We start from the raw sequence: 26,743 nt of genomic DNA on the forward strand, positions 1-26,743 counted from the left end.
GTGGGGATTGAGGCTGACAGAAATGGAGGGCTCTTTTTAAGTTCCTTTTAAGTTTTTCTTAAAGGACCTCGACATGGACTTACACTGGGGCAGCAGCTTAAAAAGCACCAGAGACACACAGGAAGGAACTGAATTGTCTGGTATCAGGCCGGAGTTAGGGGGACAGCGTTTCCCAGACAGAAGTGTTGCCAGAAGCCATTGTTCCTTTTCTCAGCCCTCACCCCACAGAGCCTGCAGGCGGGTGCCATATCTGGATCTCCATCAACCTGGCTATCACTGTTCATGCTGCCCTGGTGATTCCCTGAGACATGACCCCACTCCACTGTTACCCCCCAAATTGTTTCCAGTAGCTTTCCATATGAATAGACTGTCTTGACTCATGCCCCAGGTTGTCCTACAATCTCTTAAACAAGCAGCATCTGGCCTCAGCATGCCCCTGTGCTTCTTGCTGTGGCCCCAGCCCCAGCACTGCTAGCAGCCTGTGTTGGTTCGCAGCCTGGCCTCACCTGGGCACCTCCAAGCTCAGCACAACTAGCCACTATCGGTAGATCGTATTGTAGTTCGTGCTGATGGCCCCAGGCAGAAAACAGGTGGTGGCTAACTTTCTGCGCCTCCCAGGAGGCCTGAGAGCCAGCACACACAGTGGACAGCTTTATACCACGTTGAAGTATCACCAGCCAACCACCTCCACAAGTGACACACTCAAGAGACAAACTCAACAGGAACCAGAGCCCCACTGAAGGGAGTCCTGCTCTGTGGGGTGGGCCCCAGGGCAGCTGATCCTCCATAGTGGTTGTAGGTTAATGGTCTGTGGTCTCAGTCAGTCCTTGTAGCTGACCGGCCTGGGGATAAATCCCTCCCATTGACATGCCAACAGCAATCAAGACTCGACTACAATAGGAGGGTATACACAGCCCACACGGCGGGGGGCACCTCTAATGCCCAGCTGAGGTCATTGCGGAGGCTGTGCCACCGCCCTGCAAAATGCCTACAACATTAGGGCACTCTACAAAGCCTGGGAGATGTAGCAGCTCCACCTAATGCATAGGAACAAACGCAGGTAGGATGCCAAAGTGAGGAAACAAACAAACATGTTCCAAATGAAAGAACTGAACAAAACTCTAGAAAAAAAAAACTAAACAAAATGGAGACAAGCGATATACTAGATGCCGAGTTCAAAGCACTGGTTATAAGGATCTCAATGAACTTAGAACCTCAACAGGACCAGTCAGAAATGAAGAATACATGAACTGAAATGAAGAATTTACAGGAAAACAGCAGTAGAGTAGATGAAGCCAAGAATCAAAACAACAATTTGGACTACTGTATAAGGGAGAAACAAAAATCAGAATAGCAAAAAGAGGAAAAAATCCAGAAAAAAGGAGGTAGTGTAAGGAGCCTATGGGACAGCTTCAAGCATACCAACATTTGCATCATGGGGGTGCCAAAAGGAGAAGAGAAAGCAAGAAATTAAAAACTTATTTGAAAAGATAATAGCTAAGAAGTTTCCTAACCAGGTGAAGGAAATAGACATACAAGTCCAGGAAGTGCAGAGAGTCCCAAAATGAACCCAAAGGCACTCTCACCAAGACACCTCATAATTAAAATGCCAAAGTATAAAGACAAAGAATCTTAAAAGCAGCAAGAGAAAAGCAGTTAGTTACCTACAAGAGAGCTCCCATAAGACTTTCAGCTGATTTCTCTACAGACTTTGCAGGCCAGAAGGGATGGGCAAGAAATGGGCAAAGTGATGAAAAGCAAGGACCACAACCAAGATTGCCCAGCAAAGCTATCATTTAGAATTGAAAGACAGATAAAGAGCTTCCCAGACAATAAAAAGCTAAGAATTGATCACCAAACCAGTATTATATGAACTGTTAAAGGGTCTTCTTTAAGAAAAAGAAAAAGATAAAAATATGAACAATAAAATGTCAATAAATACATACCTATCAACAATTGAATCTAAAAAACAAAAGAAATGAACCAGCAGAACAGAAACAGACTCACAGATATGTAGGACATTTTGACAGTTGCCAGATGGGAGGGTGGTTGGAAAATGTGAAGGGATTAAGAAGTACAAGTTGGCAGTTACAGAATAGTCATGGGGACGTAAAGTTCAGCATATGGAATATAATCAGTAATATTCTAATAACTTTAAGGTGTCAAATGGGTGCAAGATTTATCAGGATGATCACTTAGTAAGTTATGTAATGTCTAAGCACTGGGTTATACACCTGAAACTAATGTACGTCAACTGCAATTAAAAAAGAAAAATTATTTTTTTTAAAAAAGGAATCTGGGCTGAAAGCAGTGGTCAGAAAGGGAGGGAAAGACCCTCCCTGCAGCTACGCTGTTAAAAGGAGAACCTGCTTGCCACACGCGCCTCTTCAACACGCACGCATTCTCCTTTCCTGTCATTACATGCCTCGCTTGTCACCAAAGCATTTTCAATCCATTCCTGGGTGTTTTGCTTACACCTTTGGATTTAGCACATTCTTTTGTTAGTGCTCCTCCCTTTTATTCCTCCAGCTGCTTAAAACAATTTTTTTAGTATTTGAAAAAACCCACATACACTTTCCTCCCCCCTTTTCTTTTTTTAAAAACAAAGAGAACGCTGCCTTCTGTTACACACACACACACACACACACACACACACACACACACACACAATGAGAGACAATTCTGTCCCTTAAGTCCACATGGCAGATCTAAAATCGCATATTCTTTTGCTACCTGTGTGGAGCTTAATTGGTTTAAGTGGGAGGTCTGTGCCGGAGAATAGCACCTTATCGCAGTCGCTCTGCAGAGCAGTTTTCCCCTAATAATGAAATTTCAAACTGAATGTTGATTGCAGCTTTGATACTGACAGTATCCTTCCCAGGTCGTTAGCTGCACCCAGGACAGACTCCACCAATAATAACAGGAGAAACCTCTTTGGTGTGCTTTTGTATGATCTGCAGATCATTTCACATGCGTTGTCCCATGTTAGCCCCTAGAAGTAAATAAAAACTATTACCTCAATTTTGGTGATGAAAAACCTCAAGGCTAGGAAGGGTTAAGTGACCAAGAAGGAACTAAAATGGTGTCTGATTTCTCTGCATTGCTAATGTAAGGCATTAAAGAACTATCTATGGTTAAAAGAGAATGAACATCTATTTTTAACAATGTGCTAAATGTTCTTTTTTTCTTGCCACAGTCCAAGATTATCCTAAACTTTGATTTGATAGAATTATTTTTCACAATCTTCTAAGTCGAGCTTTGAAATTCTTTTTTTTTTTTTTTGTATTTTTCTGAAGCTGGAAACAGGGAGAGACAGTCAGACAGACTCCCACATGCGCCCGACAGGGATCCACCCAGCACGCCCCTGTGGGCGAAGCTCTGCCCACCAGGGTGCAATGCTCTGCCCCTCCGGGGCATCGCTCTGCCTCGACCAGAGCGACCAGAGCCACTCTAGCGCCTGGGGCAGAGGCCAAGGAGCCATCCCCAGCGCCCTGGCCATCTTTGCTCCAATGGAGCCTTGGCTGTGGGAGGGGAAGAGAGAGACAGAGAGGAAAGAGGGGGGGGGTGTGGAGAAGCAAATGGGTGCTTCTCCTGTGTGCCCTGGCCGGGAATCGAACCCAGGTCCCCCACACGCCAGGCCGACGCTCTACCGCTGAGCCAACCGACCAGGGCCCGAGCTTTGAAATTCTTTTCAGCCCCTGGGTCTGTTGCTTTGAGGTAAAGATGGCAAGTGCAGGTCTCTCCTATATAATCTCTAGATTTTATGTTTTAGTTTTCTATCTGAAAATTTGTAATGCCACTCTGACCCTACCACCATAAAGGAAAACAGGCTCTCATTCCTGCTACTTAACCCTTTGAGTAGTGAGTTTTTTTCATGCTTGCTGACCCCGGGAGTTTTTTTTTCAAAAAATGAAATTAGTTCCAGTTACAGTTTTATTAACTTAAAATCATGTTTGTTTGATAACCAATTTATGGAAACAAGAAGAACATACATTTGCCTTTTTTTTTTTTTTTTTTTTTTTCATTTTTCTGAAGCTGGAAACAGGGAGAGACAGTCAGACAGACTCCCGCATGCGCCCGACCGGGATCCACCCGGCACGCCCACCAGGGGCGACGCTCTGCCCACCAGAGGGCGATGCTCTGCCCATCCTGGGCGTCGCCATGTTGCAACCAGAGCCACTCTAGCGCCTGGGGCAGAGGCCAAGGAGCCATCCCCAGCGCCCGGGCCATCTTTGCTCCAATGGAGCCTTGGCTGCGGGAGGGGACGAGAGAGACAGAGAGGAAAGCGCGGCGGAGGGGTGGAGAAGCAAATGGGCGCTTCTCCTCTGTGCCCTGGCCGGGAATTGAACCCGGGTCCTCCGCACGCTAGGCCGACGCTCTACCGCTGAGCCAACCGGCCAGGGCAAATTTGCCTTTTTTAATGTTGCCTTACACATTTTTTTTAATGTTTATTTTATTGATTTTAGGGAGAGAGGAAAGGAGAGAGAGAGATAGACAGACAGAGATGACAGGAACATTGATTTGTTCCTGTATGTGCCCTGACCGGGAATCGAACTGACGACCTCTGTGCTTCAGCACAATGCCGTAGCACTAGCCAACCGAGCTATCCGGTCAGGGCCTTACACATTTTTAAAACAAACATTTTTGTTATCTGGATGGTCAGGAGGCACAACATTCAAAGGGTTAAATATTAGGAATTTAAGATTAAAGGGGCTATATATAAATATTGCTTACCTTCTGAATATTTCATTTCTAACAGAAATGTTAAATGTTTTAAAGTGATATCCCTTACAAAACAATTTGAAAGGGAAAAAAAAATCTTACAGGGGTAACAAGGGCTGTTTTTCTGTAGGAGGAAGCTAGTTTGTACAAAAAGTACTGTTAAATCAATTTATAAGGCTGCTAGAAAACGGATTCTATATCAAAAAGAGCTAAAAGACCAATCACTATTTTAAAGATGCTTTAAGATGGGAGTAAATGGTCAGTATTTGTATTAGTATGTATCTGAATGAGCTTTTTTTTCTTTTTCTTTTTTCATTTTTTTTTTTTTTTTTGTATTTTTCTGAAGTGAGAAGTAGGGAGGCAGAGAAACAGACTCCTGCATGCACCCAACCAGAATCCACCCAGAAAGCCCACTAGGGGGCGATGCTCTGCCCATCTGGGGCATTGCTCTGTTGTAACTGGAGCCATTCTAGCACCTGAGGCCGAGGCCATAGAGCCATCCTCAGCGCCCAGGCCAACTTTGCTCCAATGAAGCCTTGGCTGTGGGAGGAGAAGAGAGAGATACATAGAGAGAAAGGAGAGGGGGAAGGGTGGAGAAACAGATGGGTACTTCACCTGTGTGCTCTGGCTGGGAATCGAACCTGGGACTTCCACACACTGGGCTGATGCTCTACCACTGAACCAACCGGTCAGGGCCTGGATGAGCTTTTTTAAAGAAAGATCACAAGTTATATAAAATCTAAGAAGCTCTGAAACTGTCTTTATTATATAAAATTAATGCCACTGAAGTTCAGTGGTTTACTCAGCTCCCACATTCGTATTCAGTTCTCTTTAGCTCATATGGATTTTATTTTTTAAATTAGTAACATCAGCTAAATGAGACTATTGCCCACTCCTTCACATGGTGAAAAGTGCTTTTGTGAACATGTCAGCTCTGTTCCATCATTACATGCCACCATGAAGTGTGACAGGAACAGCCTGGCTGTCATACCCCATCACCAGTATTAGTACAGGTTCAGGGCCACAATCCAAATAAGATGATCCTAAAACTTCCATCTACTTATTTTATGAACATAAACCATATTTTAGTACCAAGGAATTTATATCTAGACTAATTTTTGAAGTCTTCCAATCTAGCCTCTTTATTTTGGACATGAGGAAATTGGGGCACAGAAAGGTTCAGCAACTTGCCCAAGGTCACACAGCTTGCAGCTGAGCCTAGAACCCAGGTCTGTGTGATTCCCAAGCCTTTGTTCCTTCTGCTACATTGCTTCACAGAGACATAATTTGCCCTAATTTTTTTGGCCTATGCCCTTTCCGCAGCCTGCATTGCTGCTGCTCTACAGGACCTTCCATCGGTGTTGTGCTGATTGGGAGGCAATGTCACAGCATTCTGTAAAGCCCTCCAGATGTAAAGCCAGAGACCATATCTCTCCCTAAATCTGCTCAACTACACTTTTTGCAATCAATTTAAGTTTCTCCAGACTAAGCAGTTCCATCACTCCTTGGCGCAATGTGCTTCCTAGCTACCCCCTTCTGGGCACATTTCTCTGACACTCCAGTTCTCAGTACCCCTTTTATTAAATGGGACCCACTCCAAACGGAATGACTTCAACGTGTTCCTCATTCTTATACTCCCGAGGTCCATTAATCCCACTGCTGTCCTTCCTGTCTCCTGGCCCTAAAAACTCAGTCCCTCTGCCTGCCCTCCCAGCCTCCAGCCCCCAGCCCAGTCAGTTTCTCTCACAGCTCATCCTCTTCCCTCTTCACCACGCAATAGTTTTCACCTGGACCATGGAGATAGTCCCTTAGCTGGTTTCCTTGTCTCGTGTGTCTCCAGAAATGCTCTCCTAAATGCCAGTAGCCGTAGAAAGTCTAAGTGCCGTTGGTTTGTCACTGCCGCAGAGTGTGTCTCTGCCAGCTCAGAGGCTTCCGGGACATGATGAACACCTTTGGCCTCAGTTTTTCCACTTATAAAATGAAGGTGTTGAATAAGATAGTTTCTAAAGAGAACTTCTAATTCTAAGGTGCTGTGTGTCTCTTCACTCCAATCTGCCCAACAGACGGCTTCCAAAGAAATCTTCCTAAAACACAGATTTTTTTTTTTCCTTCTGAAAAACCCTTCAGTCATGCCTCCCTTTCACATAAATCCCTATCTGCTTAGCCTGGCGCTCAGGACCCACTACAGATTGATACTGAACACTCCTACCTGATCGTTCTATTTTCTCCACGGGCCCACACTCAAGCTAAATCCATCTACTCCCTCTTCGTCACACATGTGCCAATCTGCCCACCTCTGTTTTTGTGGCACCAAGAGCTCTCCCTTTGTGCTATAGGTGGAGTTCAGGCCCTGTTTCCTGAGCTCCTGGAAAGCAGAAGCTCTGCCTTCCTCATCCTTGTCTCCCACACCACCTCTAGCACTTAGGAGGCACTCAGTAAGTAGCTACTGAATAAATGTATTAGCCAGAATTGCATGAATACTTTTTTCTCATCACATCATATTCTTGACTCTTACTGGGCTTCTAGTCAAAGAAAACCCTTAAGCCTTTTAAAAATACAATCTTTAAGCTATTTCTCTTCAGTCTTAACTTTTGCCCACTTTGAACTGATATTTAGAACTTTGTCTACATCCACTGTCCTTGACTATACAGACCTTTTTGATTCTTCTTTTATCTAGTCTGTTGGCTTTCCCCTGTATCCACAGGTGTGATGTGTAGACTGACTGTTTCATTAAAGTTATTGATACAAATATTGAGCAGGAAAAAGACCAGTGGCTTGCCAGATTGGCACCTGATTCTCTAGTTTGCCAGTGACCTCTTATATTGTAGTCTTTGGATATGCTATTTAACCACATATTACTAGCTGCTCATTTTGTTTTAACTAATTGTGTATGTAGACAGAATTGGAGAATATCATTCAACTTGTTATTGAAAACTGATCATGAACGAGGCAGTGTGCTAAGCTTTATGTAATAAAGAAATGATCACAATTTGGCTATAAAGAGCAAATAAGACTCAGACACAGATCTGTGTAGTACAAGGCAGAACAGAGGCCAAACACAAGAGTTAAGTCAAGGGCTTTGCAGATTCAAAGGATGGAGAAGCACATTTCTGACTGAGTAAAACCTTACAGGGTGAGTAGGATTGTCGTAAGTGGAGATCAGAGGTTTAAGGTACAGGCTAAGCTGCTGTAACAAAGAATCCAAAATACAAAGACTTTATCACCGTGGCAGTTCTTTTCATCAGTTAAGAAAGGCAGGTTGTCCAAGCTTAGTTACTCTGTCCTCAATACAAGGCTTCCGATTGCATATCCAGGGTGACTGCTCCCGTCCTCACCATGCTCAGCCAGAAGGAAGGGACATAGAGACCAAGATGAACCACTCAGTCATTTTAAGGATATAACTAAGAAGTTGCTTACATTGCTTTCATTTACATCACATTGGCCTGCACTAAGTCACATGGCCACACCCAAGTGAAAGGGAGCCTGGGAAGTGTAGTCTTTTGCTGGTAGCCCCATGCCCAGCTAAAACTACTATTTTTGAAGAAGGAGAAAACTTGTATTGGGAAGACAATGGTGTACCACAAAGAGAGAAAGAAGAATTTCATGTGAGAATAAAATGTAAAAGAGGAAGCCCTGGATGGATGGCTCAGTTGGTTAGAGTATATCACCCCAAAGTGCAGAGGTTGACGGTTCAATTCCCAGTCAGGGCACATACAGCAATAGATCCACGTTCCTGTCTCTATCCCTTTCTCTTTCCCTAAAATAAAAAAAATAAATTCAAAAAAATGTTCTTAAATACAGGCGAAGGGGAAAATGAAACTGTAAAAGAGGAAGATGACTGATTAAGTATATCTCAACAGAGTAAAAGTTAATAGGAACATAGATTTGGATTTAGCATAAAAAAATTAGAATTCCTAAAGAAGGATTGGGCTGTCTTGAGAGTCAGAGGTCTCTACCTCTGAAAATGGCTTTTAACATGGTAAGAAGAATTTACCTTCAGAGAAAGGATAGAATAAAGATAATTTTTTGTTTGTTCGGGTTTGTTTTTAGCAAGAGAGAGACAGAGACAGACAGGATGAGAGAGAAATGGGAAGCACCAACTTGTAGTTGAAGCAGTTTAGTTGTTTATTGATTGCTTCTCATACCTGCATTGACCCGGGGGCTCCAGCCAAGCCAGTGACCCCTTGCTCAAGCCAGTGACCTTGGGCTTAAGCCAGCAATCTTGGGCGTCAAGTCAGAGACGTTTGGGCTCAAGCCAGTGACCATATGATCATGTCGATGATCCCACACTCAAATCGGTGACCCTGCCCTCAAGCCAGCAACCTCAGGGCTTTGAACCTGGGACCTCAGGGTCCCAGGTGGACACTCTGCCCACTGTACAATCACCAGTCAGGCAAGGTCAGCTTTCAAGACTCAATAGCTATGTGATTGTAGATGAAGTTTAGAGGAGAGGTCCTGGAGACAGGCAGAGTATAAACTGTCAGGAAACTATAACACAAGCTCTGGTGTTAAGGAGAAAGGACGGGAGCAGTAAGAATGGAAACAAGAATGAACAGAGCGTGGCCATCCACATGTGCACGCCCCAGGTTGCTGTGTGCCCTGTGCCCTTGGGGGTGAAATACTGAGTATTGATCTCTCTCAGAAGGTACCTGGGCAGGGAAAGGCAGATGCAGGGAGCACATTAGGTTGGCTGAGTTAGAGATTCAGAAAGGTGGGCTCCAGAAGGCCCTTTCTTTGCCATGGTCAGGTGTGGGTGTTACTGCATCTTCCCAAGCCCAGGAACTAGAGGCCAGACTTTCTGCATAAAACAGTGAAAGTCATGATAGGCTGTGCTCTTGAGAAGGCATGTTGCTCATGAACAAGTGCTTTTCTCACTGTCCTGATTTCTGCTTCTATTTAAATTCAGTAAAAGCATTACCAAATTTCAAAATAATGTGGCCTGTTTTTCCCTGCCCCTCTTCAGTTCACCAAAGGTATTTAATCTGTTTGTTCTAAAAATGCGACTGTTCTCTGGATTTATATGTGCTCTGATAGCAAATGTTTTGTGTCACAATAAAAATTATTCCTTTTGATGGATACCACTGTTGCTCTGTGTTCTGTCCAAGAACGTTATTTCACATCTGTTAAATTGTAGCCTTTCCTCAACTAAGATTCAGTGGGCGGCCAGTTTCTATTCCAACCAACAGAGTCAAAGTTTGTAGCTCTTGATGTCTGTCGGGGCCTTGTCTCAAGGCTCAGGGCCATAGAGGGACGTTTTTTGTCAAGTGCCCTCTGCAGATCCCTGAGAGAAGGGAGGGAGGCATAAATGGGAAGAGCTTCCAGTCTGGGTCCCTCTCTTTCCTGTGTATGTATCTAAGGCACTTTTGTTTGGAAGGTGGAAGCACCTATAATGTTGGCACAATCACAGGAGCTTCCTTGCGTAGAGCCTGAGATCTTATATGCATTATCTCATTTGCCTTTGGTAAAGGTCCTATGAAGCAGGTTTCCTCAGAGTTCTCATTTTATAGACAAGGGAACAGAGCTCAGAGAGGCTAAGTGATCTGTGTGAGGTCACTTAGGGTTCAGACCTCACTCTGTTGGACTCCAGAGCCCAAGCTCTTAATCACTACATTGTACTCCTTAGATGGAGTTCTTACTGTGATGCTGCACAGACTATGCCTCTGCCTCTCGGGCATATAAGCGAGATAGTGATGCCACAGGGGCTTCCAGGAGCTCAGTGAGAACCAGCAGCACTTGAAGGAAGGTGGAGGGGACAGGTGAGAATCTAGCTGGGGCAACACACAAGCAATTCCAGCCTTCAGGTGCACGTAACTCACTCCCATGAAAAATGAGTGGCAGGGGAGTGAAGAACACAGGCTCTGGAGTCAGGTTGTCTGAGACCACCTTCTGTGACCTTGGTCAAGGTAGTAATCCTTTCCATGTTGCTGTCTCCCCATCTGTACAATTCGGATAAGGATAGTATCTTTTTCATAGGCTTGTCCTGAGGATTGAGTGAATATATCTGCAACAAAGGCTATTCGTTACCCTACATTACCTTTTTCCTCTGTTTCCATAGTAATGACTACCAATTTTTAGCTGGTCACATAGCCTCCCAAAATAAAGACTACAATTCCCAGCCTCCCTTGCAGCTATGTATGACCATAACTATCGTAAGTCTGGCCAATGAAATATTAGCAGATGCTCTGAGGTCACTACCTAAAAAGGTCAGCTGGCATATACTGTTTGCTCCTTTTTCCTTCTTTAGTCCATCTTTCAGTCTTCTGCCTGGATATGATGTCTGGTATCTAGCTGCCATTTTAGACATGAGGATGAAGGTAACACCCTAAGGATAGTGGAACTGTGAGCTAGAAGGTGCCCATGTCCCTGAAGATACAGGGGATTTTTAGCTTGAATACAGAAGAGCAAATTGAGTTTTTCCTCTCTTTCTTCACTTAGTTGTTGTTGTTTTGGTTTTTGATCTGTCTAGAGTGAAGTCAGTCAGGAAACAGGCCGAAGAATTCCACCAACCAATGTTGTATCAAATGCTCCTCAGCCCCTTCCACGCTTATGCCCCAGAGTGATGCATCTGACAACAGGCAAAACCAATGACCTGAACAGACTGCTCTGCTGGGGTTCTCTTCACCAGTCAAATCCCCTTTCTCTCAGGCCGCAGGGAGCAAGTTTTGAGTGCAAGAAGCATGAGCTTTGAGTCAGACTGATCCTAACCCCTCTAGACCATTAGCCAGTCTCTCATAGCTAATCTTCCATTTCATCTCCCCCAGAGCTACTACCTCCTCTCCCTCACCTCCCATGCACAGCCTGGCTCCTGTCTAACTTACACTTAGCTTGAGTGACACTAACCCACAGATCTTCCACAATCTACTTGTCAAATCCAAAGTTCAGCCCCTGGTTTACTTTCCATGGGTTGTACGTGAAATCTTCCATTACTCATTCTTCAAACTCTTCCTCTGTTGGTTTCTAGGAAATTATGCTCTCCTGGGCTCTCTCTAAACATCTCAATTCCTGTCCTTCCTCTCTCAGCCTTTACTTGTTCTCCTGCTTGCTGCCCTCTGCTCACTGGTATTCTCACCCCCACACTCTCTCAGTGGTCTGATTCATTCTTTGTTTCAACCACGATTCATACGCCAATAACTCCAGCCCAGACCTTTCCTCTCTGATTCATGTTTCCTGGAGGGGCTGGTCATCACATGGATGTCTCATGGGCCTGAAACCCAGCATGTGGAGAGCTGACTTTATCTCTCCATTAGGGCTCTTGGACTACAGGCAACGGGCACTCACTGATCCTGACATCCCATGCACAGATTAATAGACAATTGATTCTTCCTTAATTGGAAATAGACAATTGATTCTTCCTTAATTGGATTGCAAGATGGTTCCTAGAATCAAGAAAAAAAAGCACTGAACAACCTGGTGTCTGGTAGGCAAGCACAGGTTACTACTGCACAGATTCAAGTTTCAGCGAACTCAGCCCAGCCCCACGTCCTGGCAGCAGTTAAGACCTTATGCCGAGGAATCAGACTGGCTGGAACTTGAATCCTGACTTTATGCCTGGCTGGATGAATTTGGGCCTCATCTGTAAAATGGAAATTGTCATACCCGTGAGTGCTGTGTTAGGATTAAATGCAATATGCAATTTGCTTTGCACTCATTAAATGTTAGCTAAAAACCTTATTATGGTAATGTCTATAGCTTTACTCTACCATAACTTCTTGGCCTAATTACTCTAACTTCCAGAATCCTTTTAGAATGGATACTTCTACAACTCAGAAGAAGGATAATAAAACCATGTAGGGATTTATAGTTTTTAATTAGTTTCCCTTCGATTATCAAATATGATGATTACAAAAAGCCCAGTGAGAAAGGTTACAGAAACATCACTCTGCTTTTTTTGAAGATGGAGAAACTGACACCACAGAGACTAAGTGATTTGTTCAAGGCCACACAGGCAGTGGACAGCTGAGTCAGTGATGGCATCCCCCTAAAAAGGCAGCCCTACCAGCTGGTCTCTGACCCTGCAGCTCAGAGGGCTAGAGACGGTGCACATGGCTCTGCAGCAGTCTTGTGGCTGCTGTGGCTGCATCACTTAGCAATGTTTGTTGTCTCAAATTATAAGTATGTCCTTCATTTGCAACAAAGAATATCTAAGCCACTTCCTCCAGCTACACCTGTGAGCCAGGGAGTGGCCATGCCCACAGTCACGCTGGCAGGTGCCCGCTCACTGCTGTTTAGTCTTCCGGAACATAGAGCGCCCCTCGGGCTGCTCCTGGCAGCCCACAGCCTCACCATCAGCCTCTCCATCAGCTTCACCATCGGTGTGTTCCCTGTGATCACGGAAAGTGAGTGAGTGGACCACTCGCAAGGCTTCAGTTACCGGGTGTGGACATTGTGCAGTGAGAAGCCCATCTTTAAAAGCATACTACATTAGCATCCTCTCATTTGGAGAGAGCTATTTTTATCTTTTGCCTTCAAAGACTGTGTTCCAAAATATGGGAGGCAGAGATCAGGAGGCAGACCAAAAAAAAATCCAATGTTTCTAGCTCAGAAGAGAGCAAATCACTGCCATTCCTTCTGTAACAACAATAACAGCAAGAACAACGACTGATGCAGCACCGATAAAGAACAGACTGAGTAGACCGAGTTTGTAAGCTGCACTGTGCTCTCTTTCTGTGGGATTTCTCTGTACCCTTCAGGAACATGGTTTGTTGCCATGGTTACTAGCAAACCACATGATAGCCTCCCTACCTAGAAGTGCAGAACAGCCCATCAGCCTGTGATGGGGAGAAGACGCCTCCCTCCCAAACTCAGTCGCTGTTCCTCAGCGGGCCTGCACAGCCCCGGTGTCTGCCTCATTTTTCATCTCCCAGCCCTGGGGGGAAGGGCCAGCCATTCTCTGAGCACCAGTGCGTTGCTTTTCTAATGAGAACAACACAAGTTTTCCTCAAGGGCTTCCCCTTCTAGTTTCAGGTGCCCCCTCCCCCCTCCCCAGTCCCTTCCTTCCCTGCCCTCCCCCCCCCCCACATATGCTGTAATTAAATAGCTGAGTTGAGTGGGAAACTGGATGGAACATGCAGCCTACACCACTTGAATAAGCTCTTTTTAAAATCCAAAAATGGCATGAGTCAGGGAATTTTGAGGCTGTGATACAATCAGGACACTGATACCTCAAGAGGGAGGGAGGGTGACAGGCAACACCAACTCGCCCAGTTCCTAAAGAGAGCAGGTGGGGCCTGGTTTCCCAGGCACAACCTTGATGGGGGTGGGGCGTGTCTGTAGACCCTCCGACACCCTCAGAATCAAGGAATTGTATCCCCCTAACGACCTCTGTTGTGGTATGGTGGGCACAGCCCCATGGGCGTTGCTTTCTGAGAAGAGAAAGTCCAGGCCTGAAGAAAGGTCTCAAACAGTGAAGCTCCGCCTCTCCACCGCCCTGACTCCGTTTCTGTGGGAGCTGATGGCGTGAGCGGTTAGCCCAGGCCTGGGGCTCCTAGAAGTTGGTTTGTGAGCGGGTGTACCTCAGCAGCAGCAGCACAAGCTAGAAGTGCACATCTCTTTTCCTGACAGTGATGGGTGGCCTACTTCTTTGGGTTCAGATCACATCTCTTCTTGTCAATCACATCAGACTTCTGGTCTTCTTTTGCACTGCAAAAGCAAAGTCAGTGATAGAAATACCTGGAAGCATCAGTGGGCAGCAAAGGCTAAGGCTGGGGAGGATCCATCCTAGTGTACTAGTGGTTCAGAGACTCACTGCAGGGCCCCTGGCTCAGCAACAAAGTGGAGTGAGGGGGTTGGAGGGAGAGTCTGGGGAAGAAACAGACTCACAAATGTAACTAACCCTGAGGGCACCACAGGGCAAGGGCCAAGGAGACCAGAGGTCCCTAAAATGAAGAGGGCAGAGATACAGCCCAAGGACGCATGAGACTACTCAGTGAAGTACAAAAATAATAGAAATTCCATTTGTAGTTACTTTATCTCTTCTTTTTTTAATATCTATTTTGGTACATGTATTATAACGTATAGTATATGATTATATCAAGTAAAATCAGATTTGGCTGAGATTTAAGAAAGAAGAGATTAACCAAGAAAGAACTTTATTTCTCTCTGTAAATAAATAGTCTGGAGGCTAGCTGCCCAGCACTGGGAACATGTCTTTTCTGAGTCCTCCATCTTCAACCTGTGGCTTCCGCTTCCTTATCCAAGCTAAGATCATGGACAAGCCATCTTGTCTGCAGTCTAGACAGCAGGATGGAGAAAGAAGGAAAGAACTCCATGCCCTTCCCATTAAGGACAATTCCTGGAAATTGTACCCTACACTTCTGACAATTCATTGGCTAGAATTTAGTCATATGGCCACACCTAGCTGCAAAGGAGCCTGGGAAATAGACTATTCTGGACACCATGTGCCCATTAGGAAAGGAGGGACACTGGAGTGCACTAGCATACTTTATCACATTATTGTATGAGTAGAATAGTACATGTGCATATGGTACTTACAAAGAAATAAATGTTCTTGAGGGCATAATCAAAATTGACTTGTATATGGTGGAGTTTAGTGACTACTGCTATGGATTACAGCAGTAGTCCCCAACCTTTTTTGGGCCACGGACCGGTTTAATGTCAGAAAATATTTTCACTGACCGGCCTTTAGGGTGGGCTGGATAAATGTATCATGTGACCGAGACCAGCATCAAGAGTGAGCCTTAGATGAATGTAACAGGGAATCTGGTCATTTTTAAAAAATAAAACATCATTCAGACTTAAATATAAATAAAATGGAAATAATGTAAGTTATTTATTCTTTCTCTGCGGACTGGTACCAAATGGCCCACAGACCAGTCCGTGGCCCGGGGGTTGGGGACCACTGGATTACAGTACCCTAAAAATACATGTATTTGATTGAAAGCAGGAGTAAGGGATTTTTTTTTAACCACCTTGCATCTATTTATTCTTCTCTAGTATATTAGTATGGAAAATGTTGTGTGAGGACTCATTCCTCTTCCATCTCGGCTATGTAGTTGTGAGGGAGCCCTAATTAGCTAACCAACTTCTCCTGTCCCCTTGGCCACTGGGATTGGTGTAGGTTACTGAGAGTCAGGACCAGGACTTTAATTTGACTCTTAGAAGAGAGACACTGGACACAAAAGACATGAAGTGTGGAGCTGCCCCAAATGCTCTTCCTACCAGGAGAGGAGAGCATGTCTGAGAATGTGGCCAACATCCAGAGGAAAGGGGAGGCACGCTGAGAGAGAGCCGGGTCCTGGTGACACTACTTCTCTTCCTGTTGCTACATCTGAACACAACATGAGTTGTGATCAGGAGCTATCTTGGACGAGATGGATGGACCTCTTAGAAGAAGCAAGGCAATTAGACGGAAAAGCCAGGGACTGGAGACTTCCTGAATTACAAAGAACCACACAGTAACTGGTTGGGTGTCCATGTGAAAGAGAAATCAGCTTCAATCTTGTTAAACTCACTACCTACTTAAGAATCTTTGTTTTAGTAACGAACCTATGCTATCTCATTTAATTTGCTTTTACTTATCTCATTTAATTATGCAGGCAAACTTAGAGCAGAGTAAGCATTTGCAGTGGAGATTGCCTGACTCAGGAGCCTATGATGCTAGCCACACCTTCAACACTCACTTCATGCGTCCCCTGAGCTAAATCTCTCCCCCACATGCGAGTGGAGTCTCAGCACTTTATACTGTGCTCTCATCGCCTCTTTGCATGTAATTGCTTTGTCAGAGGCTGGGCCGATCCCCCTTGCATCACCCAGGTCTGGCACAGCTTGGAGCTCTCTATATAACTGTTAACCATATACATGGTCTTACTTAGCTTCAGAATATTACCAAGCTATTGGAGGGTCAAATGAGAGAATTCTGAGATGTTCTGGAAACTACAAGCCAATGCATACACTTCGGTTATAGTTAATCCTCTTGTTAGGACATTTTCTACTTTAGCTTGGGAATATGGCTGTTTTCATCCCATATTCTAGTATTTTCTTTTGATGACCTCCTCCACGAGACAGCTCTCCCAGTCATGTCACTCTTAGAATTAGAGGACACCTCCTCTGTCCTCCTACCCCCACTTCCATGATGTTCTACTTCTTTGGGTTCAGATCACATCTCTTCTTGTCAATCACATCAGACTTCTGGTCTTCTTTTGCACTGCAAAAGCAAAGTCAGTGATAGAAATACCTGGAAGCATTAGTGGGCAGCAAAGGCTAAGGCTGAGCACTGAGATCAAAATATGACTCAACAGTGTCGGGTAGGGGCTGAGTTCCCTGCAGTTCCCCAGGTATGCGTACGCATGTGCGGTGCTCCAGGTACGCCTAAGGGTGTGCCGCCCCCCAGGCACGCCTATGCGTGTGCCGCCCCCCATGTACGCCTACAGCATGTGAGGTCCCCCAGATACGCCTACGCTTGTGCCGACCCCCAGGTACGCCTACCATGTGCCGCCCCCCAGGTACGCCTACACGTGTGCCGCCCCCCAGGTACACCTACACGTGTGCCGCCCCCCAGGTACGCCTAAGGGTGTGCCGCCCCCCAGGTATGCCTACTGCATGTGCGGTCCCCGGGTACGCCTACGTGTGTGCCGCCCCCCAGGTACGCTACTGCATGTGAGGTCCCCCAGGTACGCCTATGCGTGTGCCGCCCCCCAGGTACGCCTACTGCATGTGCGGCCCCCCAGGTACACTTAGCGTGTGCCGCCCCCCAGGTATGCCTACTGTATGTGCGGCCCCCCAGGTACACTTAGCGTGTGCCGCCCCCCAGGTATGCCTACTGCACGTGCGGTCCCCAGGTACGCCTACTGCACGTGCGGTCCCCAGGTACGCCTACGCGTTCTCCTTTCCTGCCTCTGCACATGTTCCTCTCTCTGCTGCAGTCCAGAGTCCTCTTCAAGGTCGTGTTCAAAGCCACTTGCTCTGCAGAAGTCTTCCAAGTCCAGCAAGAGGATCTACGTGGTCCTTTCTTTTTCTCGTGTGTCACTTTATACTTTATGCTATTATTTAGATGTACATATCACATTATACTTTTATTTTGTTTTTAAAACTTTTAAAAATTTATTGATTGATTTTAGAGAGACAGGAAGGAAGATACACACACACACACACACACACACACACGCAGAAACATTGATTTATTGTTCCATTTATTTATGCATTCATTGGTTGATTCCCATATGTGCCCTGACCAGCGATTAAACCTGCAACCTTGACATCTTGGGACCATGCTCCAACCACCTGAGATACCTGGTCAGGGCTATTTGTGTTTTTCTGGGTTTGTTTGTTTTTTTTTAAATAAACCCCACACCATCCCAACTACCACTTCTGCCCCTCATAGGTGAGATTTTCAAGGGCAGAGACTGTATCTCATTTGATTCTTCAATACCTAGCTCAGTGCCTGGGACTTGTTGATAATTAAATAAATGCTTGTTGAATAGATGAGTGAGTAAACGTGGGCAGAGGGGCTACAAACTTGGTCTCTGGCATTAGACAAATTCATGTCAAAATCTCATTGATTAACTTACTTATGTATGTATTCACTTATTCATTCATTCAAATTTTTAGTGAGTACCTATTATATTCCAGACACCACTAGCAGAGGACAAGTGGGATGGACAGAGTCCCTGCTCTCATAAGCTTATATCTGAATAGTAAAAACTAAAAGTAAACAAGCAAATCAATAAGCAAACAAGCTATCTACAGATTCCGATATGTCCCATGAAGGAAATGAACTGAGGGAGTGTGACAGAGGATCTGAAGTTGCCAATGGGCTACTTTCGATGACTGGGCTGGGACATTTGAGCTGAGTCCTGAAAAATGAGAAGGAGAGAGTCTTTTAAAGAACAGAGGGAAAAACAGAGGATAGCCCCAAATGTGGGGGGGGGGGTCTTCTCTAGGGCTTAATTTTCTCATCTATAAATTGAAATATTAATAGCACTCCATGTTTGTTGCGAAGCTTAAATGCATTGAAACACTTAGCATGTGCCTAGCACATAGAAAGCTCTTACTCTCAACTATGGGATAATGCTATAGAAAGGAAATGAGGGTGAAGCCACGTAGCGCTCTGTAATCTCTACTTCCGTTTCTACATTCTCCCAAGCCATCTGTTAAATAACCCATTTAAGAATGTTTCTGGGCATCGGCCTCAATCTCTGGCCTACATTCTCTACAATCTCTTTAAAATAAGTGTAAATACCTTATAAGATTGATAGGTGGAGCAAATCAAATGTGATGGTATATGTGAAAACCTTATACAATGGTAGTTATTACTATTGTTCTTTCTTCATAGTATATCCATCATTTCTAGCTGCAAGCTCACCATCTTGTTTGCCAAGGACCTTCTTAAAACAAAGCCCCTGAAACTGAACCTGGAACTCCAAGCAAGCTCTGGCAGAGCTGAGACCATGCCTGAGGCCCACAGACCCAACGAGGCCTTGCAACTAAGTAATAAGTTGGCAGAGGCAAGAACAGAACTCAAGTCTTCCACCCCCGAGGGCCAACCAGATGCACCTACTGTACCCTGCGGTCCAACAGGTGAGAAAAGGTTTTCTGTGTTACCCCAGAATCAAGACTGCCTTTCAAGGAATGGTAAGGCACTTACTCACAAGGCTAATCTTATCTCCTGGGCAGATGGGAGGATTTTTCACTGGTAACAGAAGCAAGTAGAAAGATTTCTAACTATGGCAAGACGAAAGCTTCTCTGCAGTTGGAAGTCCTCTGAACCTGTAGTTTCTCATAGAGGTGTTAATGGGGAGCGTGTGTGTGTGTGTGTGTGTGTGTGTGCACGCACTTACAAGACAGGAGAAACAGCATAAGCTCTATACTCTAAGTCACTGACTCTTGAAGACATGATAATAATTTATGTATTCATGATTTCAAGTCTGGCCTTAAATGGCAATATAAGCAGAAACATGCCAAGGAGAGTGGTGAAACAAGGGCTTAATTATAGGGACCTTTGTCCAACCAACACGCCAATAATTTGCCCAGTTGAGTGATTCAGCAGCAATCCTGCCAGATTCCCAAAGAAGGCCCCTATCTGAGATGATGTAATGTCTCTCCACACCCATTGGCTCACGTTTACCATCTCCTCCCCAGAGCCACAGCTCATCTGCGACATCCTCAGTTGCCATCTGCATTATGACAAATACATATTTTATTATTTAAATGGTATTACAATGCACACTGTTGCTAATCTAGCCCCTCATGTTTCAAAAAATTCAATTGAAAAGTTAAGACAGAAAATATCCTTTCCTCTGCTGAGTTCTATGTCAGTAAATTAGGCCTGCAGTATGCCTCCAGTATCTCAGGTTGGATATTTGATCTGTGTATCCCATGAATATTTATACTTTGAGGCAAAGTGATTGATTTCTCACTGGAAATTGAGGTGACTGTCTAGACTTGCTTTGTGGTGAGCGCTGCAGAGAATCTGAGGAGAAAGGGGCCGTGGGTCTACCGCCCGACGCCCCTTGTGTCTGGCTAGCCGATGCTTCTTCTTGCCTACGTCAAATCCATCAATTTCCCCCTTCCTTCATGACTAGACAGGTGCTTAGGGAAGGTGCTCTTATCCTCGCCTAAACTAATTTTGGTTCTTCTTGCCCCTCTTAGCTAGGTATATCATTCATTTTATTTCAGTTTATGACAGAAAGAAATAGAATGAGGTCTGGCAGTTGTGGGGGAGTTCTGGGAATGATCCTTTTTGAAAAAAAGAGATTCAAAAAATCAGTAGTTGCCTTTTTTCTGCCATTGAATGTTGTTGTGATGCAAGGCACCCCTGCAGCCATCTAGCCAACATGAGGGGACAGAGATGGCAAAAGTCTGAGTCCTTGATGTTGTTGGTAAGGTCCTGATAAGCCAACTAGAGCTCCCTTACCTCCAGACTCCTCTTTAGATAAGATAATACATCCTTTGTTATTTAAGCTGGTGGATCAAGGCGTCTGTCACAAGGAAGCTGAAATCATTACTACATGAAGCAGTGACTTTCAAGCTTTTTGACCATAAACCAAAATAAGAAACATCTTTATATATAATGTATTCTAAAGTGTTCTCTTTTATTCTATTTTATTTTTTTAAATTCAGGTCATGACTCACTAGAGTGATTTCAAAATTCACTAGTGGGTCATGACCCACATTTTTGAGAACATTAAAGTCATAGGGGACGTAAGCTACTGTGATAAAATAGAAAACATAAGGTGGTAAATGTTATAAAACATACACTAATAAAGTGCTGTCATAAGAGAGAATGATCACTTCAAGTTTGGAGAAAATGGGAGATTTCATGGAATGGCTAGACCTTGATAATTGGCTACATTTTTTATAAGAGAAGGAAGAGAATTTAAGGATTTAAAGAATGGCAAGATCTAATGCAAGATGGTGGGAAGTGCAGATATGTTCCAGCACCAGTGGGTAAACCTGGGCAGAAGTGGTTTTGTGTGGGCTGGAGAGTAGTGAGAACTAAGGTTTGATTTGGCTACATAATGTGCGGCCTTGAATGGCAGGTGAATGGGAGGCTATAGAAGGACCGTTGGGAAGGGCAGGGTCTAGGGATTAAAAATGGTGGGTTGAGTTTGTGTCATATCAGAAACTCAAACTGATAGAGTTTAAAGCTTGAGGCAAATGAGAAGGGCCTCCACTCTGGGAGGGCAGCTTCTGCTGTGTCTCTTCATTCTGCCTAAGGTCACGGCAAACCCATTTTAGTCAGGGTGGAGTGGGCAGTGGGGGTCACCAATCTGTGAGCTGCTTTTTAGTGGTGTACAAAGAGCGAGCTGGCCCCCAAATTAACCCGACAGTGCTGATGTTGTGATTCTTCTAAACAAAACCAACAGAGCGAGCAGGAGTGGCCAATTTTCAGTTTCAAAAGAGCCAACAACCCCCAACTTCTCATTGTTCTTCTTACACCCACCTGCCTGCCTTCTGATGAGTTCACATTTTTTTAGATCCAGCTCCTAAAGGTAGGCTGAGCCTTGCTACTTGGCACCTCTAATGAAAAAAAAAAAAAAAAAAATTAAGTGGAGGAGAATTTGAAATTACTGGTTAAATTGGGTGTTTGTGCTACCCATGTCATTCCTTTCTTACTCTATTCCTGAGAACCAAGAGTTGACTCTTATGATGGAAATTAATCAGAACTAATCTATGACTTCTCTTTTATTAAACCCACAGACCTAAGAAATTGGCACATTCGAGTAGAATTTTACTGAGAACCCAAATCCTGAAGAATAGAAGCAGTTTTTGATGAATCTAAAATGAAGTCAAGTTTATTCTTACCCTCTCCCCTCAAATTTGTGACCGTTTTCTGATATGTAAGACAGAATGACCAGAATTCTGGAATGCTGTTCCTGCCCGACATTGGACCCTCTGTGGTTTGGGCAAAGGTCCCTACATTACTGCCCCCACTGGCTCCACATGGAAAATTGCAACGGATGTCTTCCCTTTGGGAGTGCAAAGAAAGTTAGTGGCTCAGATTGGGATGGGGCGGTATTTTGATCATAAAAAGCAGCAGCTAGCTAAATTTGACCCTAAAGCATATTAAATCAAGTGATGAGTTAACATCATTACATCGATTCTACTTTGATATCTTCTACAAGTGGTTTATTTGGACTTTTCTTTGTAGAACCTTTCAACAGCTCATGTATTGGAACCTAAGAATGGGTATGGTAAATAAAAGTAAGTGTGGGGAGGGAAGAGCAGAGAGGTGTGTGCTCTTCCTCTCCAGTCCAAAGCCACACTCTCTGTCTCCTCCCAGCGCTGCTTCTGCTCCTGGCTTTCCTATTTGGGTGCATGACGCCCACTTATTCCCAGGTACCTAGAACTTTGGCTTCAGCAATCTCCCTGCTTTTTACTACCACGTGCAATCACCATATCCTTTAATATGTCCTGTTCTTCAGTTTCCACTGTTCTTGCACTTAATTCAGTTCTCAGTACATCTGGACTGAATGACTGGGCTTGCTCTTTAAATGGCTTCCTGCTGCGCTCTCTTCCCATTTTAATCCACCCCTTCCTTAGCTGCTGAAGTAACTTTCTAAAGACCCTTCGGTATCAAGCCAAACCTCTTATTCCAGGGTTTTTTCCTATTATGTCTGGTTTATGGATCAGAGTGTAGGGTGGAGAAGGCGCTCCTTGTATTTAAACTTGAATCATTTATCATATTGTGTTGTATTTTCTATAGAGGGGTCTGAAATACCTGTGGACAGGGGCTGCATTTTTATTGCCAGCTTCTGCCATAGTCCCAAGCCAGTGATTTGTTGGATGAATCAATGAATGAACAAAGCTATAAAAAGTCAGGGTTTCTGGTTTTAAATGGAATTTGTTTCCTAGTATCTTTGTCAACTTTCTACTAAAATACCTATTGAGGATGCACAAAACAGGAAGAACTCGGCATCTCACCAGAAGCTAAGACAGTGGAAAATCCACTGCCTGAGTTTGGAAGAAATTTAGAATAATTCTAAATCTTATATGGCCTCCTTGAGAATCAAAGTTATAGACAGTGCATGCTTCATCACCTCAGATGGAGTAGGCCTATCATGCCAAAGAAGGAAGCTAGACATTTTATTTCTATATTTTTATACTCTGGCCTAGAAGCCTAGGGTCTGGATTGACCAAAATATTAGGAATTTATTTTTTTAGTTATTTGGGTTGTGTGTTTCAAGACAGAACCTCATCCTTCTCTTTCTGATTTAATAAACAGTGTTTGCTTTCTGTGTTTATTTAGAAACTTCAAGTTCCAGTTTAATAAATAAATTCCCAGAAAACAATAGTGCAAGATGTTGTGTGCATGTGCACAATGACAAAGAACGCTTAGGCACAGTCTTATGGTAGATGGACTATACTGAAGAAGTATAATTTCAACAAATATACTTTTGCTAATGACAGATAAAAGAAGAGTTCTGGTAATAGCATAGTCTGGGAACTATTTGTGTATGTGTGTGTGTATACATTTCATTTATTCAAAATGTCAAGTAGCCAGATATTAGATGTAGCAGAGTCTGACTTAATCCTATAAAACTACACTTTTGGAATAAATCATTTCTAGAAAGTGGAAATTACCCTAAACTGTGCACATTATATACTGTTTTCCAGTTAAATATCTGAGAAAAGGATCCCACCAACATCCAAATGGGAAGTGAAAGGCGCCACGAGAAACCCACACTGACAACCAGTGGATCTGAACAGATCTCCCTCTACTGCAGGCTGAGCTAAAGTAAATGGACTGACAACCAGTGGATCTGAACAGATCTCCCTCTACTGCAGGCTGAGCTAAAGTAAATGGACTGTCATCCTGAAGTCTAGAGGAAGAATGTATTTCTGAAAACAATATACTTTGGGAACCAGAAGAGAATTCTAGACATTCTGTTTTGTATCTTTGTTAGGACACAAGAAGAGATGGCCTATTAAAAGCAGGGACAGAAAATGATGAGGAAATGAACAGATTTAAATAAAATGAAGGCAGAGTTTTAAAAAGAACCACTGTGGGGAAAATAAAAATGCTCAGACATATGGTGTATGTGATAAAAGCAAAGTTGGTGGTGGGTCAGAGAGCACTTAGGAATTGTTGGTGTTATAAGGGCAACTGGAATAGAAGCAATAAGCAAAAATGTTGTCTTCCAAGGCTCAGCTGACCAGGTTTCCATATCCATGAAGCTTTGCCTAAAAATTATTTGCTCAGTAATCTATTGAGTACCTACTAAGTAACATGCTCTGTGCTATAGGCCAAGATAAAATGTTGGTTAAATGGACACAGTGCTGGCCTTCCTCTGTGGTCCCTTCTGCACCCTTCCCTTGCAGCTGTGAACTTACCAGGAGTGTGGGCTCCTGTACAATAGAATGGCGACTCGCTTAACTCTGTATTGCCAGAATCTAGTACAAAAATTGTTTCTGGAATGACTAATTAAGTAAATGAATGACACATCATCAGACTAACAACAAAGGAGCTTCCCATAAATTCCTTTGGAAATAACAGCTCCTCTAGAACTATCTAGTGTTGACTTTCTGACCTCACCTCCGAAGGCCTCCTTGGAGTCCAGAGTCCACTGTTGTTGCAGATGTGTAATTACCTGGTAGTCAAACAATTTTAAACAACTGACTTTAATACTTTTTCCTCTAATTTTAAAAGTAAAACAAGCCCATTTGTAATAGAGAAGAGAATAAAAAAAAAATATCACACCCGAAAGAGGCACTTGCTGAGACCCAACCCACTCCATTTTGAGCATAGCTGCGTGTATCTGAGTGCTTGAGACAGCAGTTGACATAGAGTAGACCCTCACTGATAAATATTTGTCAAATGGATGGTCATGAGCAAGTATTATGGTCTCCCCCGGGGCCCAGCTGCTCCTCAGGCTAAGGGAAGGCAAGGCTTTCGTTCCCTTGGGAACACAGTCACGGCTGCCATGGTGCTGGGAGCTAATCCTGCTTTCCGCACTGAGTGCCTCCAGGCCCTGCAGCTACCAGGCATCTTCTGCATTTGGGGTCTCTGGCCCTTGGGTCTGTAGAGGCTGCAAACAGGCTCTGAGATGAAGGAAGGGTCCTGGTTTCTGGAGCTCTCCCTGCAGTGATGCTGAACCCGCACCCTTCAGGACTGGAGAGAAGACTGCCCCTTCCCCTCTGTCATGAAGGATACTGATGACTTTGGTTTTGTAATAAAATTGCATGATCTTAATATTTCAGTTGGTTTTAATATTTTGGTGTCTGTTTTAAATGCACCCAGAGAGGCCCATTTAATTGAGGATTCACATGAGGTGGTTACTTCTCTCCACTTTAAAGACTCAAAGAAAGATGCTGCATGCTCTGCCCACAGCAGGATACAAACCCCTCAGCCTTCCTATCTCTGCAGTGAATACAACTGGCCCACTTTCGTGCACCCCCAGGGGTAAGGTAGAGGGGGCCCTGTGCCTACAGTGGAGCTTCTGCAGCAGGGGTCGGGAACCTTTTTGGCTGAGAGGGCCATGAACGCCACATATTTTAAAATGTAATTCTATGAGAGCCATACAATGACGCGTGTACGTTACATATTATCCAATAAAAATTTGGAAATTTGGTGTTGTCCCAGAGGACAGCTGTGATTGGCTCCAGCCACCCGCAACCATGAACATGAGCAGTAGGAAATGAATGGATTGGAATACATGAGAATGTTTTATATTTTTAACGTTATTATTTTTTTTATTAAAGATTTGTCTGCGAGCCAGATGCGGCCATCAAAAGAGCCACATCTGGCTCGCAAGCCATAGGTTCCTGACCCCTGTTCTATAGGCTTGTTCTCTCACACCCCCAGGGAGGAACTGGGGGGAGGGGAGAAGGCAGCCATGAATGCATTCCCAGCTGAGGATCAGGAAGAGCTGCAGGAGTCAAGGCCTCAAAGAATCAGACGTGGTGCCTCTAGACAAGCAGTTCATATCCTTGGCTGCCCATAAGAATCATCCAGAGGGCTTTTGTAAGTCCTGAGGCCCAGGCTGCACCCAGACCTATCAGATAAAAATTCTGGGGCTAGACCCAGACTTCTGTCTTGAAAGGTTAATCCAATCTGCAGCCAAGGCTGAGAACCGCCGCAATAGAATCTATCTTCATGTATTTCTCATCTCTGCTTGGTTTTGAAACAGCATAGGGACTTGGGCCTGGGAATGGAAAATGCCAGGAATATAAGTTAAGACCAGGTGGCTAGAAGGGACACAAAAATGTCACCAGTCCTCCATTCCCTACTCAAAAATACAGAGGTAGCTGATGTTATCTCCTTTCTAACTGCCTGCATAAATAACTGACCTGCTTGTGTAATTGATCAAGGTTTGACTGCTATGTAAGATCTTCCTAGAGTGGTGCTAATGAGCAGTCCACCATCTTGCCCCCATAGTGCAGACAGAGAAACATAGTTAGCATGCAACACCAATGAAAAGGGAAGTAACTTGACCCTGCGACTGAAAATTCTACAAGCCAGGCTTTTTCAAAAAGCCCACCTGTAATGCTGGTGGCCAAGGCCAGGCAGGTTCGCATTGGATTCAGTCAGAAGATAGAGGACTTGCAGAGCCAGAAAGTGTAG

The 26,743-nt window shown here is 44.3% G+C and overlaps 1 protein-coding gene across 2 annotated transcripts in view; it reads left to right on the top strand.

Moving 5' to 3' along the window:
- The window catches only part of ZNF706 (zinc finger protein 706), a 90,973-nt gene extending 65,592 nt beyond the window's left edge, over nucleotides 1-25,381 (top strand). For both annotated transcript variants that reach the window (XR_010730226.1, XR_010730225.1), the window contains 2 exons: nucleotides 19,013-19,257; nucleotides 23,797-25,381. The gene's annotated coding sequence lies outside the window, so the exon portion shown is untranslated. The remainder of the gene's footprint in view (nucleotides 1-19,012; nucleotides 19,258-23,796) is intronic.
- The last annotated feature ends 1,362 nt before the right edge of the window (nucleotides 25,382-26,743 follow it).

Source organism: Saccopteryx bilineata, chromosome 3 (assembly GCF_036850765.1).
Source record: "Saccopteryx bilineata isolate mSacBil1 chromosome 3, mSacBil1_pri_phased_curated, whole genome shotgun sequence".
In the NCBI taxonomy this organism is placed as follows: Eukaryota; Metazoa; Chordata; class Mammalia; order Chiroptera; family Emballonuridae; genus Saccopteryx; species Saccopteryx bilineata.